Below are 17,188 nucleotides of genomic sequence, written 5' to 3'. Positions count from 1 at the left end.
ATTATCATATTCCTGTACATAGCCATGAAGATAAATGTATAGAGACTTTGTCAAGTGTCAGAGATATGTGTGAATAATATTAACGTACCAAGACCAAAGGAACTTCAGATTGTCAATTGTAAACAGCATCCAGAATCAAGTTACGTAATAACTATGCTTCTTATTATTTTAATAAATGTTTGTGAAAATTAATCAAGCTCTGTTTAAAGTTGGTCACTGTCAATCTGCTACTCTAAGCGTGCAAGTGGCATTTCTATTGTCTGACCTAATGGCAGAAGAGAAACACGCCACTATAACACCACGAGACATATTGCTGACACTCGCCTACTTCGTTAGAGCGACAAGTCAAATAATCTTATGGTGTGTGTACCGTAGGTCTTACAGTACGCACACCACAAAGGGCTCTCAATAATGGAAGTGTCCAGGCATCTTGGAACGAACCAAAGCGAAGTTTCGGGCACTCGTGGCCGCCAATGTCAATGTCAATTTATTTGCCGTGACATTCAGAACCTGCAATTTCCCTTTTAATTTAGTTGCGACGTCGGATTATTTTTTTTTCTTAAATGAATAAATGCATTTTAACCACAATTCCTTTGATCCAGGCCACGGGGAAAGATAGTATTTACAACGCACGTGCCTCTATCCCGATCGTACGTTCGTATACAACTGAGTGTGTACCGACGTAACTACACTTATGATCCATTTCCTTTGCGATATTAATTTTTATTTTTAACCACTCACTTTTGAATGCACGTGCCCTCTTATTTTGTGCAGTCTTTCAGGTGTATTCTTTAGTAACGTTAATTATAATATTCAGTGGCTTAGTTTCCACCCCGGCCTCATTGGCCGAGCGGCTCTAGGCGCTTCAGTCCGGAACCGCGCTGCTGCTATGGTCGCAGGTTCGAATCCTGCCTCGGGCATGGGTGTGTGTAATGTCCTTAGGTTAGTTAGGTTTAAGTAGTTCTAAATCTATGGGACTCATGACCTCAGATGCTAAGCCCCATAGTGCTTAGAGCCATTTGAACCATTAATTTCCACAACTGACTTTCGCCTGTGTCGCAACGGCGCTTCACGCGAAATATTTATTACGCCACAGTCATATTATCTCTTATTTCAAAATTACGACACCGGCGAGTAAGTTTCCAACAATTTAACAGGGCGGTTACACCCGCCATGCCCAGTAGGCACACGGTTGCAGTACTTTAGCCAGGTGTGACGGGTTTCTAAGTTGTCTGCCTTAGAAAGGTCCGACTGTCTTAAAATGAAATGCACTGCAGTATCAGGAGAGAAATTGTGGGGGATCTTATACGACTCATAGCTACTTACAGGTATTTATGGCGTAAATGAAACCTTCAAGACTAGATATTGTTTGACGTTTGTAGACAAATCGTACCTATACTATAGGTATGTGTTATATTCATTACTTATCCTGACATTATGGCTCCATGATAAAGGAATTACAATAGAAGCCGGTAGATTTGTGTGATTTATGTTTCTGAATTTTGTTCTCAGTATAGCACTTTCGATATCAAACCGTTACAGTCACTATCACACCCAAAATATTTTCAGATTTATGAAATTCAAGAAAATCTTAATAAAGACGTTAACATATTTTGAAAAGCAACAACCATTTATTAAAAAATGTCCTTTGTCAAATATTTGTCCTACAGTTTTAAGAGAATACATTTTAGTGTCCTATTTTCGAAGGACAATTTTCATACATTTAAAGAGTTGAATTATTCTGTATCAATAGAATGTCAGCTACTAGTAAGTCAGATGTATTTGATGAATTTACGCCATTTCTTGGCAGTTTAAGTAAAACAAAATGTTAGTGCTTCTAGCATTGTCGGTAGCAGCTGAAGAATATACCCTGAAACGCCAAAGAAACTGATACAGGCATGCGTATTCAAATACAGAGGTATGGAAACAACAGGAATACGGCGGTGTGGTCGGCAACTCCTATTTAAGACAACAAATGTCTGGCGCAGTTGTTAGATCGATCACTGCTGTTACAATGACAGGTTATCAAGATTTAAGTGAGTTTGAGCGTGGTGTTGTAGTCGGCGCACGAGCGAAGAGATACAGCATATCCGAGGTAGCGATGAAGTGAGGATTTTCCCGTACGACCATTTCACGAGTGTACCGTAAATATCAGGAATCTGGTAAAACATCAGATCTCCGACATCGCTGCAGCAGGAAAAAGATCCTGCGAGAACAGGACCATCAAAATGGCTCTGAGCACTATGGGACTTAACATCTGAGGTCATCAGACCCCTAGAACTTAGAATTACTTAAACCTAACTGACCTAAGGACATCACAAATTTCCATTCCCCAGGCAGGATTCGAACCTGCGACCATAGCGGTGGCGCGGTTCCAGATTGAAGCGCTTGGAACCGCTCGGCCACAACAGCCGCCACGGGACCATCGACGACTGAAGAAAATCTTTCAGACAGACGTGCAACCCTTCCGCTAATAACTGCAGATTTCAGTGCTGGACCATCAACAAGTGTCAGCGTGGGAACCATTCAACGAAACATCATCGATATGGGCTTTCGGAGCCGAAAGCCGGCTCCTGTACCCTTGATGACTGCACGGCACAAAGCTTTACGTCTCGTCTGTCCCCATCAGCACCGACATTGGACTGTCATGACTGGAAACATGTTGCCTGGTCGGACGAGTGTCGTTTCAAATTGTATCGAACGGATGAACGTGTACAGGTATGGAGAAAACCTCATCAATCCATGGACCGTTGATATCAGCAGGGGACTGTTCAAGCTGGTGGAGGCTCTGTGATGGTGTATGGCGTGTGCACTTGGAGTGATATCGGACCACTGACACATCTATACGACTCTGAGAGGTGACACATACATATGCATCCTGTCTGATTATCCGCTTCCACTCTTTTGCGTTGTGCATTGCGACGGACTTGGACAATTCCAGAAGGACAATGCGACACTCTACACACCCAGAGTTGCTACAGAGTGGCTCCAGAGCACTCTTCTGAGTTTAAACACTTCCGCTGACCACCATACTCCCGTGACATGAACATTATTGAGCATATCTGGGATGCCTTGCAATGTGCTGTTCAGAAGAGATCTCCACCCCCTCGTACTCATATGGATTTATGGACAACCCTGCAGGATTCATGTTTCAAAAATGGTTCAAATGGCTCTGAGCACTATGGGACTCAACTGCTGTGGTCATAAGTCCCCTAGAACTTAGAACTACTTAAACCTAACTAACCTAAGGACATCACAAACATCCATGCCTGAGGCAGGATTCGAACCTGCGACCGTAGCGGTCGTGCGGTTCCAGACTGTAGCGCCTTTAACCGCTCGGCCACTCCGGCCGGCCGATTCATGTTTGTCACTTCCCTACAGCACTACTTTAAGACATTAGTCGAGTCCATGCCATGTCGTGTTGCGGCACTTCCGCGTGCTCGCGGGGCCCTAAACGATATTAGGTAAGTGTACAAGCTTCTTTGGCTCTTCAGTGTATATTACAATACAAATGATCATTAGATCTGCAATGGATAAGAATATCCTTTAGAGCACCCTCATCGTCTCTTTTTCCTGAGACGTTCCTACCTTCGTAGGCTGTACACAAAATTCGTTCCTACCTTCTCTTTCCTCCCACAGTCTGTCGTTTACCATTTTCTACCAAAGTAACTCTCTTCGATTCTCATCATCCTTTACCTGGTCTCTCCATATTGTTCCTGGTCCTCCATTTCGTCTTCTTCAAGATTCTGCCCATTCCAGAGCTCTTCCTGGTAGTCTTTTTTTAACATCCTTTTAACATGGCCAAACTATTCCATTCTATTTTCCTCCATAATTCCAATTAGGCGATTGATCTGAATTGTGTTTCTTTTGTTTCATTTCTTATACTGTTCCTTCTCATCGTGTCCATGATCCCTTGTAGAAAGCACATCTGTGTAGCTTGTATTCATCTCAGATCTTCTTTTGTACAGGTCCAAAATACTGCTCCATAGTTCAAAAGTGGCAGATATTATTACGTGTATATCACGATAATTGCTTTGGAAAGTATTTTCCAATTCCTAATTATGTCTGATACACGATAAAAATATTTTGAACAATTTTACATCCCGTTAGAAATTTCTTGTACGGTGGCTCCTGCCCTGGTTAACTTGTTTGCTGTTGTTTGGTCTTCAGTCCAGAGACTGGTAGGATGCAGCTCTCCATGCTACTCTATCCTGTGCAAGCGTCTTCATCTCCCAGTACCTACTGCAATCTACATCCTTCTGAATCTGTTTAGTGTATTCATCTCTTGGTTTCCCTCTACGATTTTTACCCTCCACGCTGCCCTCCAATACTAAATTGGTGATCCCTTGATGCCGCAGAATATGCCCTACCAACAGATCCCTTCTTCTAGTCAAGTTGTGCCACAAATTTCTCTTCTCTCCAATCCTATTCACTACATCCTCATTAGTTATGTGATCTACCCATCTAATCTTCAGCATTCTTCTTAGCACCACATTTCGAAAGCTTCTATTCTCTTCTTCTCCAAACTATTTATCGTCCACGTTTCACTTCCATACATGGCCACACTCCATACAAATACTTTCAGAAAAGACTTCCTGACACTTAAATCTATACTCGATGTTAACAAATTTCAGCCGGCCGTGGTGGTCTCTTGGTTCTAGGCGCGCAGTCCGGAACCGTGCGACTGCTACGGTCGCAGGTTCGAATCCTGCCTCTGGCATGGATGTGTGTGATGTCCTTAGGTTAGTTAGGTTTAAGTAGTTCTAAGTTCTAGGGGACTAATGACCACAGCAGTTGAGTCCCATAGTGCTCAGAGCCATTTTGAACAAATTTCACTTCTTCAAAATCGCTTTCCCTGCCATTGCCAGTCTACATTTTCTATCCTCTCTGCTTCGACCGTCATCAGTTATTTTGCTCCCCAAACAGCAAAACTCATTTACTAATTTAAGCGTCTCATTTCCTAATCTAATATCCTCAACATCACCCGATTTAATTCGACTACATTCCATTATCCTCGTTTTGCTTTTGTTGTGTTTATCTTATATCCGCCTTTCTAGACGCTGTCCATTCCGTTCAACAGCTCTTCCAGGTCCTTTGCTGTCTGTGACAGAATTATAATGTCATCGGCGAACCTCAGAGTTTTTATTTCTTCACCAAGGATTTTAATTCCTACTCCGAATTTTTCTTTTGTTTCCTTTACTGCTTGCTCAATATACAGATTGAATAACTTCGGGGATAGGCTACAACCCTGTCTCACTCCCTTCCCAACCGCTGCTTCCCTTTCATGCCCCTCGACTCTTATAACTGCCATCTGGTTTCTATACAAATTGTAAATAGCCTTTCGCTCCCTGTATTTTACCCCTGCCACCTTTAGAATTTGAAAGAGAGTATTCCAGTCAACATCTGGTTAACTTACTTCCTAGATATTCGAAAACATCTATTTACTTAATAGATTTTTTCATTACAACTCACATCCTTTATTTTGTTTTTCATTTTATGTGCTGATTTTCATTACATCATTTTACGTTACCTTATTCCCATGCTTCCTTGTTCAGTTAGCAACTGGCATGTATCTACGAGTAGTTGTTCTTCCAATTTCTGCTCTTTGTCCTTCCATATCAACACAACAGCTGCATATGCTAAGATTTTTAAATCACCTTCTGTTCATCCTTGACGAGCTATCCTTATGGTATTGTCCATGACAGTGTCCATATCAGTGCACCAAAATTTACTTCTCTGCCGCCTTATTAAATATTGTAATTACTCTGGCGCTCTCCTACCCTCCTTCCAATAGGAATAACACATCCTAAATAACCAAAGTTGCAGATGGTGACATAAGATACCAGATAGTAGAATCTAGGCCAATATCCACTAAATATGTACTCAACAGGCTTAGGCTTGTAAAGTAGCATCTGATGCAAAGTTTCCCAAAATTGTTCAGGGAGTTCTGAGAAAATACGAGAAAAAAGGTACAGACGATTTTCTTCCCTGTCCTTAACTTGGTTCAAATGGCTCTGAGCACTATGGGACTTAACTGCTGTGGTCACCAGTCCCCTAGAACTTAGAACTACTTAAACCTAACTAACCTAAGGACATCACACACATCCACGCCCGAGGCAGGATTCGAACCTGCGACCGTAGCGGTCACGCGGTTCCAGACTGTAGCGCCTTTAACCGCTTGGCCACACCGGCCGGCTGTCCTTAACTGTTCTGAGCGTAGGCTCCCTGCGTAATAATCCCACAAGGCTCACAAAAGTAGAGGTAGGGGTTGTCTAACATCAGAGCCGGAGAACCTAAGATAGCTACAGCATGAGCCAGGTAAACCAGGAAACAAACTCCGAGAACTGATCGGGTGTTGTGTGTCGTTTTCTCAGCCCTCGTGCATACAACACAGCTTAAAAGAAGAGATAAAACACCACTTACCATGTATTCGAATGCGAGGGGAATGAACAGACGTGAGAGATGCGTCACACCGACTGAGAACAGCTGTGCGAAGTCTCGCCAGTAGCTGGAGAGCTGTTCCAGGTAGACCTTCCGCTGGACCTGGAGTTCTAGAGAAGAAGACAGACTAGTGAACAAGCCAGCTGATCAGATTTCTGTAGCAGCACAGCTTTCAGCCTACACCAGCTCACGCACTGTATGAAAGCAGAATCTGCTCTTTGAAACTAGATCGATATACATTGTCAGTAATAGTAAGAGTTACAGTATAGATGCCTTGGAGTGATGTTGAACAGCTCATACTACAGTGATACATTCAAAGGGCACGTCAGGTGGAGCGAGAGGAGTACCATCACCTAACGCACATTCAATCATAAAAATTGTTCAAACATTGCATGAGAGTCAAAGTATCAACATCATTGAAGAAATGGAAATATGCAACTGCTTCAAAAATCACCCACACGACTCGCTTAGCGAGTAGACAGATTTTAGAAATAAGAGAGTTTTAGATAGTTTCTGGTCAGTTTTACTAGCTAATAATGGAAGGTAGCATACCTGAGGATGCGTAGTTTGTCTGTTTGATTCTGACTTAGTGATATGCAGAGGAGGTAAAGATTTGTACAGGCGCCTGTGTATCCTAGTTTTACAATATGGGCAGTGCTTACTGCGTTTCCAGTGAGCTGTATTGTTTTATATGAAAACAAGCAAAAATCATGTGCAAAGGAAAGTTGTGGTAAGGACTATGGGACCAAACTGCCGAGGTCATCGCTCCCTAGGCTTACACAATGCTCAATCTAACTTAAACTAACTTACACTAAGGACAACACACACACCCATGCCCGAGGGAGGACTCGAACCTCCGGCGAGGGGAGCCGCGCGAGACCTGACAAGACGCCTTACACCGCACGGCTACCCTGCGCGGCCAATCATGTGTACCCCCACAGATTTTTCAAAAGTTGGTTCAAATGGCTCTAAGCACTATGGGACTTAACATCAGAGGTCATCAGTCCCCTAGAGTTAAAACTACTTAAACGTAACTAACCTAAGGACATCGCACACATCCATACCCGAGGCAGGATTCGAACCTGCGACCGTAGCAGCATCGCGGTTCCGGACTTAAGCGCCTTGAACCGCTCGGCCACAGAGGCCGGCCATAGATTTTTATGTTACAGTGTACACACATGTAAGATGATATGTGCGATTATTCTTGCCTTGCTTTTATGACCATCCAGGCTACTGCAAGTACTTTAGGATCGGTACCATATGTAACATTGCCCAAGATCATAATAAATAAATTTCGTATCATATCTCCCTACGCCATATCACTGTACCATAATACAGAATGTCAAATTCTGTTAACGAGTATAAACATGATATTAAGATATTCTGATATCGATCGTTTACTCTGAGATGTACAATTGCAGACGAGAGCAAAGAGTAAGTATTTTTTCCCACCGATTGCCTCAGTTACGTAAACTGTGTACATGAACAGTGATTTGATGGAATTCGTGTTAAATATGTGAATATCGCCGGCCGCTGTGGCCGAGCGGTTCAAGGCGCTTCAGTCCGGAACCGCGCTGCTGCTAGGGTCGCAGGTTCGAATCCTACCACGGGCATGGATGTGTGTGATGTCCTTAAGTTAGTTAGGTTTAAGCAGTTCTAAGTCTAGGGGACTGATGACCTCAGATGCTAAGTCCTATAATGCTTAGAGCCATTTGAACTATATGTGAACATCGGTTATAGTAAATGTATTTTATCCCATTTTTACGATCCTCGCGCTTGTTTAATGTCGATATCGTCTCAGAATTAGATAACTCAACATACAGATAGGATGATGAGATGTATGCATGTCTGAGGATTCGTAAATTTTGACACCTACTGATGCACAGTGTAAGAGACGTGTTATTTTTAGCATTTTTGTAACTTAACTGCCATACGGATGGCACAATAGAGCCATTCCACATATGTCTTGCGTTCTTTATTTTTCATCATTTGCTGTATACAACTTGATAATGCCCATAAGCCGGCCGCGGTGGTCTAGCGGTTCAGGCGCTCAGTCCGGAACCACGCGACTGCTACGGTCGCAGGTTCGAATCCTGCCTCGGGGCATGGATGTGTGTGATGTCCTTAGGTTAGTTAGGTTTAAGTAGTTCTAAGTTCTAGGGGACTGATGACCTTAGAAGTTAAGTCCCATAGTGCTCAGAGCCATTTGAACCATTTGATAATGCCCATAAGGCCGAAATTGCAGTTGTGAAAATAAATAATTTTTACAGTCAATGGTAGATATGATGTCTTTTAAAAATCATATTTGGGTATTTTTATACCTGTATGATATGTTTTGAATTTCATTCTCATGTGAGGTTGTTTCAGTACAGAAAGACATACCTGCAAAAGAAGAACGGTGTGAGTACATGATGGCTATTGCGTGTTTCTGACGCTACTGCAATTATCCAGGGAAAGATCACACAAGGGAATGTCCAAAGGACTTGCACATTTACAGGGTGTTTCGAAAATGACCGGTATATTTGAAACGGCAATAAAAACTAAACAAGCAGCGATAGAAATACACCGTTTGTTGCAATATACTTGGGACAACAGTACATTTTCAGGCGGACAAACTTTCGAAATTACAGTAGTTACAATTTTCAACAACAGATGGCGCTGCAAGTGATGTGAAAGATATAGAAGACAACGCAGTCTGTGGGTGCGCCATTCTGTACGTCGTCTTTCTGCCGTAAGCGTGTGCTGTTCATAACGTGCAAGTGTGCTGTGGACAACATGGTTTATTCCTTAGAACAGAGGATTTTTCTGGTGTTGGAATTCCACCGCCTAGAACACAGTGTTGTTGCAACAAGACGAAGTTTTCAACGGAGGTTTAATGTAACCAAAGGACCGAAAAGCGATACAATAAAGGATCTGTTTGAAAAATTTCAACGGACTGGGAACGTGACGGATGAACGTGCTGGAAAGGTAGGGCGACCGCGTACGGCAACCACAGAGGGCAACGCGCAGCTAGTGCAGCAGGTGATCCCACAGCGGCCTCGGGTTTCCGTTCGCCGTGTTGCAGCTGCGGTCCAAATGACGCCAACGTCCACGTATCGTCTCATGCGCCAGAGTTTACACCTCTATCCATACAAAATTCAAACGCGGCAACCCCTCAGCGCCGCTACCATTGCTGCACGAGAGACATTCGCTAACGATATAGTGCACAGGATTGATGACGGCGATATGCATGTGGGCAGCATTTGGTTTACTGACGAAGCTTATTTTTACCTGGATGGCTTCGTCAATAAACAGAACTGGCGCATATGGGGAACCGAAAAGCCCCATGTTGCAGTCCCATCGTCCCTGCATCCTCAAAAAGTACTGGTCTGGGCCGCCATTTCTTCCAAAGGAATCATTGGCCCATTTTTCAGATCCGAAACGATTACTGCATCACGCTATCTGGACATTCTTCGTGAATTTGTGGCGGTACAAACTGCCTTAGACGACACTGCGAACACCTCGTGGTTTATGCAAGATGGTGCCCGGCCACATCACACGGCCGACGTCTTTAATTTCCTGAATGAATATTTCGATGATCGTGTGATTGCTTTGGGCTATCCGAAACATACAAGAGGCGGCGTGGATTGGCCTCCCTATTCGCCAGACATGAACCCCTGTGACTTCTTTCTGTGGGGACACTTGAAAGACCAGGTGTACCGCCAGAATCCAGAAACAATTGAACAGCTGAAGCAGTACATCTCATCTGCATGTGAAGCCATTCCGCCAGACACGTTGTCAAAGGTTTCGGGTAATTTCATTCAGAGACTACGCCATATTATTGCTACGCATGGTGGATATGTGGAAAATATCGTACTATAGTGTTTCCCAGACCGCAGCGCCATCTGTTGTTGACAATTGTAACTACTGTAATTTCGAAAGTTTGTCTGCCTGAAAATGTACTGTTGTCCCAAGCATATTGCAACAAACGGTGTATTTCTATCGCTGCTCGTTTAGTTTGTATTGCCGTTTCAAATATACCGGTCATTTTTGAACCACCCTGTAGTTTATCAACATGTTATGGACTTTGGGAAATGTCGATAAGGGACTTGAGAGTTTCCTACCGACACATTACACAGACGTTTGTCTGTGGGGCAGTGGTTGCAGAACGTGTAGTGACGGGATGGAGTGGCTGGAGTACCGCTGGCCATCGCCAAGAGATTAATGGGACCTGGGTTGAGATCTCCTTTTGGCAACGGAGACCTGCATGTTGCAGAGCCGGAGTCAGCTGGGACACTGAGTGACGCTCTGCAGTGCTCAGCAGTGGTTGCTGCCTATGTCTGTGGCAGTCAGGTCACCTCTGCTTTGCCCTCCGACGACTTAGGGCCCTATTCTGTATGTTCTCGCCATTTTGCCGATCAGTTCGGTATGGGAGAGCACCGAACGGTCATGTTTTCGAAGGCGAGCCCCAACATTATTCTGTAAGCATTTCGGAAGCGACGCCGAATGGTCCTAGCGGACAGAGATGCTGTTGTCAGTTCTACTCACTCCAACTAATCAAAAGCAATCTGTCTCACATTGGCGCATGCTCTCTGCAGCGCCACAGCGGCATGAACCCGAAGTGGCTAGCAGTCGACATAGGTACGCTATTCTTCACAGTACCGAAAAGTGTGGTTAGAGTACGTAATACTGTTCAAGTTTCACTGACCACGTCCTTCCATGAATGCAGGATAACGGTAGGACACTGACTATGGAGGATGTAGAGGCTTATCTCACTAGGGGTAAGATAGATACTGCCTACAGGAAAATTAAAGAGACCTTTGGAGAAAAGAGAACCACTTGTATGAATATCAAGAGCTTAGATGGAAACCCAGTTCTAGCATTTCTAGACTTAGAGAAAGCTTTTGACAATGTTGAATGGAATACTCTCTTTCAAATTCTAAAGGTGGCAGGGGTAAAATACAGGAAACGAAAGGCTATTTACAATTTGTATAGAAACCAGATGGCAGTTATAAGAGTCGAGGGGCATGAAAGGGAAGCAGCGGTTGGGAAGGGAGTGTGACAGGGTTGTAGCATCTCCCTGATGTTATTCAATCTGTATATTGAACAAGCAGTAAAGGAAACAAAACAAAAATTCGGAGTAGGAATTAAAATCCTCGGTGAATAAATAAAAACTCTGAGGTTCGCCGATGACATTATAATTCTGTCACAGACAGCAAAGGACCTGGAAGAGCAGTTGAACGGAATGGACAGCGTCTAGAAAGGCGGATATAAGATAAACACAACAAAAGCAAAACGAGGATAATGGAATGTAATCAAATTAAGTCGGGTGATGCTGAGGGAATTAGATTAGGGAATGAGACACTTAAAGTAGTAAAGGAGTTTTGCTATTTGGGGAGCAAAATAACTGATGATGGTCGAAGTAGAGCGGATATAAAATGTAGACCGGCAATGGCAAGGAAAGCGTTTCTGAAGAAGAGAAATTTGTTAACATCGAGTATAGATTTAAGTGTCAGGAAGTCGTTTCTGAAAGTATTTGTATGGAGGGTAGCCATGTATGGAAGTGAAACATGGAGGATAAATTGTTTGCACAAGAAGAGAATAGAAGCTTTCGAAATGTGGTGCTACAGAAGAATGCTGAAGATTAGATGGGTAGATCACATAACTAATGATGAAGTATTGAATAGAATTGGAGAGAAGAGTAGTATGTGGCACAACTTGACAAAAAGGAGGGACCGGTTAGTAGGACATGTCCTGAGGCATCAAGGGATCACAAATTTAGCATTGGAGGGCAGCGTGGAGGGTAAAAATCGTAGAGGGAGACCAAGAGATGAATACACTAAGCAGATTCAGAAGGATGTAGATGAAGAAGCTTGCACAGGATAGAGTAGCATGGAGAGCTGCATCAAACCAGTCTCAGGACTGAAGGCCACAACAAAAACATATCTCTCACATCCATATCTCAGGACTGAAGAAATGGCTCTGAGCACTATGGGACTTAACCTCTAAAGTCATCAGTTCCCTAGAACTTAGAACTACTTAAACCTAACTAACCTAAGGACATCACACATATCCATGCCCGAGGCAGGATTCGAACCTGCGACCGTAGCGGTCACGCGGTTCCAGACTGTAGCACCTTTAACCGCTTGGCCACACCGGCCGGCTCAGGACTGAAGACCACAACAACAACAACAACTGACTATGTTATGGAAACTGTCATAAATGTCACATTGCGTCATTTTTTTCTCATTCACATCAACGAATATTTCAGAAAAATACTTCTTTGACAATTAATCAAGTTTCAGAATGTGTTACAAACAGGAAGAGGAAAAAAAATTACGTATCCAGCAGTTTGGGCTGGAGAGCTTTTTTTGTTCTCATTTTGTTCGTTGCATTTGTTCTGGATGGACGTCCCATGACACCCGTTCAGGTTCATCGTTGATCCACTCACTCAGTTTTTTTTATTACAGAGGGCGGCTAACCCTCTGACCGAACACACTGAGATACTGTGCTGGTGCTGCTTGGCTACCACAACTCGCTTGCTCTCAGCTCTTTATTCCTCGTAATTCCAGTCAAGAGGGACACAGGCTGACTTCGTTGCTGAATGATGTGGGCGTAAGCCGTAAATGCATGAAATTTTGGTAAGTTTTCTCTATCAGGATTCACAAAATTCCTTTCTATTGTTACTTAAAAGTTTTAAAGCGTTTCGATAAAATATAAGTAAACCATTGTCAGAAAAAAGTATGCAAAGTCACCAGTAATTTCAGCTAACACTCGTGTGATACATGTAAGCAGATCCGGCCTTTTTAAATTTAATGATTTTTTAAATTCTTAATTACGTAAAAAACGGTTTTTTTTAGGTTATAATCGTTCACAGTAACAACAATAGAAACCATATTTCTAAGAAAGTAAGTTTGCATCAAGAGAAACGTGTGTTCGTTTTTGTATCCATTATTATTGCTATTGCTATTATTAGTACGAGGTGCATTCAAGTTCTAAGGCCTCCGATTTTTTTTCTAATTAACTACTCACCCGAAATCGATGAAACTGGCGTTACTTCTCGACGTAATCGCCCTGCAGACGTACACATTTTTCACAACGCTGACGCCATGATTCCATGTCAGCGGCGAAGGCTTCTTTAGGAGTCTGTTTTGACCACTGGAAAATCGCTGAGGCAATAGCAGCACGGCTGGTGAATGTGCGGCCACGGAGAGAGGCTTTCATTGTTGGAAAAAGCCAAAAGTCACTAGGAGCCAGGTCAGGTGAGTAGGGAGCATGAGGAATCACTTCATAGTTGTTATCACGAAGAAACTGTTGCGTAACGTTAGCTCGATGTGTGGGTGCGTTGTCTTGGTGAAACAGCGCACGCACTGCCCTTCCCGGACGTTTTTGTTGCAGTGTAGGAAGGAATTTGTTCTTCAAAACATTTTCGTAGGATGCACCTGTTACCGTAGTGCCCTTTGGAACGCAATGGGTAAGGATTACGCCCTCGCTGTCCCAGAACATGGACACCATCATTTTTTGAGCACTGGCGGTTACCCGAAATTCTTTTGGTGGCGGTGAATCTGTGTGCTTCCATTGAGCTGACTGGCGCTTTGTTTCTGGATTGAAAAATGGCATCCACGTCTCATCCATTGTCACAACCGACGAAAAGAAAGTCCCATTCATGCTGCCGTTGTGCGTCAACATTGCTCGGCAACATGCCACACGGGCAGCCATGTGGTCGTCCGTCAGCATTCGTGGCACACACCTGGATGACACTTTTCGCATTTTCAGGTCGTCATGCAGGATTGTGTGCACAGGACCCACAGAAATGCCAACTCTGGAGGCGATCTGTTCAACAGTCATTCGGCGATCCCCCAAAACAATTCTCTCCACTTTCTCGATCATGTCGTCAGACCGGCTTGTGCGAGCCCGAGGTTGTTTCGGTTTGTTGTCACACGATGTTCTGCCTTCATTAAATTGTCGCACCCACGAACGCACTTTCGACACATCCATAACTCCAGCACCACATGTCTCCTTCAACTGTCGATAAATTTCAATTGGTTTCACACCACGCAAATTCAGAAAACGAATGATTGTACGCTGTTCAAGTAAGGAAAACGTCGCCATTTTAAGTATTTAAAACAGTTCTCATTCTCGCCGCTCACGGTAAATTTCCATCTGCCGTACGGTGCTGCCATCTCTGGGACATATTGACAATGAACGCGGCCTCATTTTAAAACAATGCGCATGTTTCTATCTCTTTCCAGTCAGGAGAAAAAAAATCGGAGGCCTTAGAACTTGAATGCACCTCGTAGTATGATTATTATCACTGCGAATTGCTCATGTACTACGCATGTTGTATACTCAGTAAGAGTATTCGGTTGTATGTAAGGGAGTGTATGAATGCCCTAACTTTATCAGGAGAAATAAATACGTAAAGGAGTAAATAAATGAAGAAAAATGTGGAAAGTCCGCTATTGTTTGTAATCAATGTTAAACTGTTTGTAGGGGCACAAGGTCTTTCGACTCACACTGTCTGTTTTGGGATTGGCATCATGTAGCCGTACCCTCCGTAGCCTATATGTGTCAGAGGGTCACTCGTGGCTCCAGATGACCGCAACGTTCTACTAATTTCGGAAGGAAATGGCAAAACCTTTCTGCATTATCATCATCATGTCCTCCTCGCCGTGTCCGGCGACAGCGGTTCCGTCTGTCGTTTAGTCCGTATTCTGGCGGGCTCGGATGTGGCTTGCAAAACCAAGCTTTACTTTGAAGATCTGGTGGCACGATGTGCAATACAGTTGCCCAGTGGTGTTATACGTATAGATGTAATTAGGCTTGGGGTTAGATTTGCGGAGCTTTCGTTTATCGTCCAGGTTCTTTAGGCGGATATTCTCGAATTGTTCCACACTCTTGTGTACAGTTGAGCGCCACTCTGACCGGTGCACTGCAAGCTCCTCCCAACGTTTGCTCGGAATGCAACAGGCTGTGAGGTGGCGTTTGATAGTGTCTTTATATCGCAGGTGTTGGCCACCTTGCCTCCGCTATCCACACGAAAGCTCTGAGTAGAACACCGCTTTGGGAGGTCTTCTGTCGTCCAAGCGAATGATATGGTCACTCCAGCTCAGCTGATGTTTCATTAAGAGAGCTTCAATGCCAGGAAATTTTACGCGACGCAAAATCTCCGTGTTTGGAGCACGGTCTTCCAATGTCATGCGGAGAATAGATCTCAGACAGCGAAGATGAAAGACAACTAGCCTCCTAATGTTAGCTTCAGTCCGTCCACGGTAGCGGAGTGGTCAGCGCGACGGAATGTCAATCCTAAGGGCCCGGGTTCGATTCCCGGATGGGTCGGAGATTTTCTCCGCTCAGGGACTGGTTGTTGTGTTGTCCTAATCATCATCATTTCATCCCCATAGACGCGCAAGTCGCCGAAGTGGCGTCAAATCGAAAGACTTGCACCAGGCGAACGGTCTACCCGACGGAGGCCCTAGTCACACGACTTTCTTTTATGTCAGCTTTATAACAGCACCAGGTTTCCGAGGCGTAGAGTAAAGTTAGTAGTATTATTGCTTTGTAGACGGCAATTTTAGTTTGTAGTCTGAGATCATGTGATTTCCATACTCGGTGATTCAGTTTGCCGCAAACTGAGGCTGCATTGGCTATACGAGCTGCAATTTCTGTTGTCAGGCTGTTGTCGCTTCTAATTTGGCTACCTAGATATTTAAAGTGTGACTCGTTTTGCCAAATGTTTTCTGTCCAACTTGATACTGCAGTCGTCTGGATTGGAACCCCTAAGTGGTTGCTGAAGGAGTTGCGTCTTCGTGATGCTTATGACTACACCAAATCTTCTGCAGGAGTCATTTAGCAGGTTCATGTATGTTTGGAGAGATTCAGGAGAATTAGCCATCGTCCATACGTCATCTGCGTAAAGAATTTCTAAGATAGAAACTTTGTTTACGCGACTTCTACTGAGGCGAGAGATGTTGAAGACACTTTTGTCTGTTCTCGAGTCAAGACCCATTTGACCACTGCAGGCTTTGGTCGCGTCTCTCATAATAGCTGCCAAATAAAGTGAGAAGAGTGTGGGAGCCAGTACACAGCCTTCTTTTACACCGCATGTGACGGGAAACTGGTCTGAAAGCTCGTTTTCATGGCGGATTTTTTCCGTCATGTTGTCATGAAACTGTCTAATCAACTTAATAATTTTCTCATGGCAGCCGGTTTTCTTTTGTATAATCCAGAGAGCTTCCCGTGGGACTCGGTCGAATGCTTTTCCCAGGTCTACAAAGCACATGAACAGAGGCTGATGTTGCTCTAAGCTTTTCTCTTGCATTTGTTTGACAACAAATATGGCCTTCCTTCATTATCACTATTATCAGAACGTCAGTGGGCGAGAGTCTTGAAAGATCGTGTGTCGGAGATTTGTACTATTTTGCGCATGTGCAGTCTAGACTGCATCAAGTTACGTAGTGATATTTAGTTCCCTGCCTTCATGCCGAGTACCGTGTGGACACTCCCGCCTTCCAAGACAACAACCGTGTTCTCAGGGCCGCGTGGACGCGTTCCTCACTTGACGACCACTGGGCCAGTATGTCGCATCTCGACATGCCTGCTAAGCCATCCGATCTCTGTGCCAGTGTCAACGTCGCTCCGACTTGGCGGCTCAGCGGTATCTGATGAGTGACATCAGCTGGAAACGCCATACCTGGAGAGACTTGTGGCGAACTCAGGCCCTTATCAAGATTACAGGCAGTGTGCTGTACTGCTGTGTTAGCATGAT

This window comes from Schistocerca nitens, chromosome 10 (assembly GCF_023898315.1).
Source record: "Schistocerca nitens isolate TAMUIC-IGC-003100 chromosome 10, iqSchNite1.1, whole genome shotgun sequence".
Taxonomy (NCBI): Eukaryota; Metazoa; Arthropoda; class Insecta; order Orthoptera; family Acrididae; genus Schistocerca; species Schistocerca nitens.
This window is presented reverse-complemented; position numbering follows the sequence as displayed.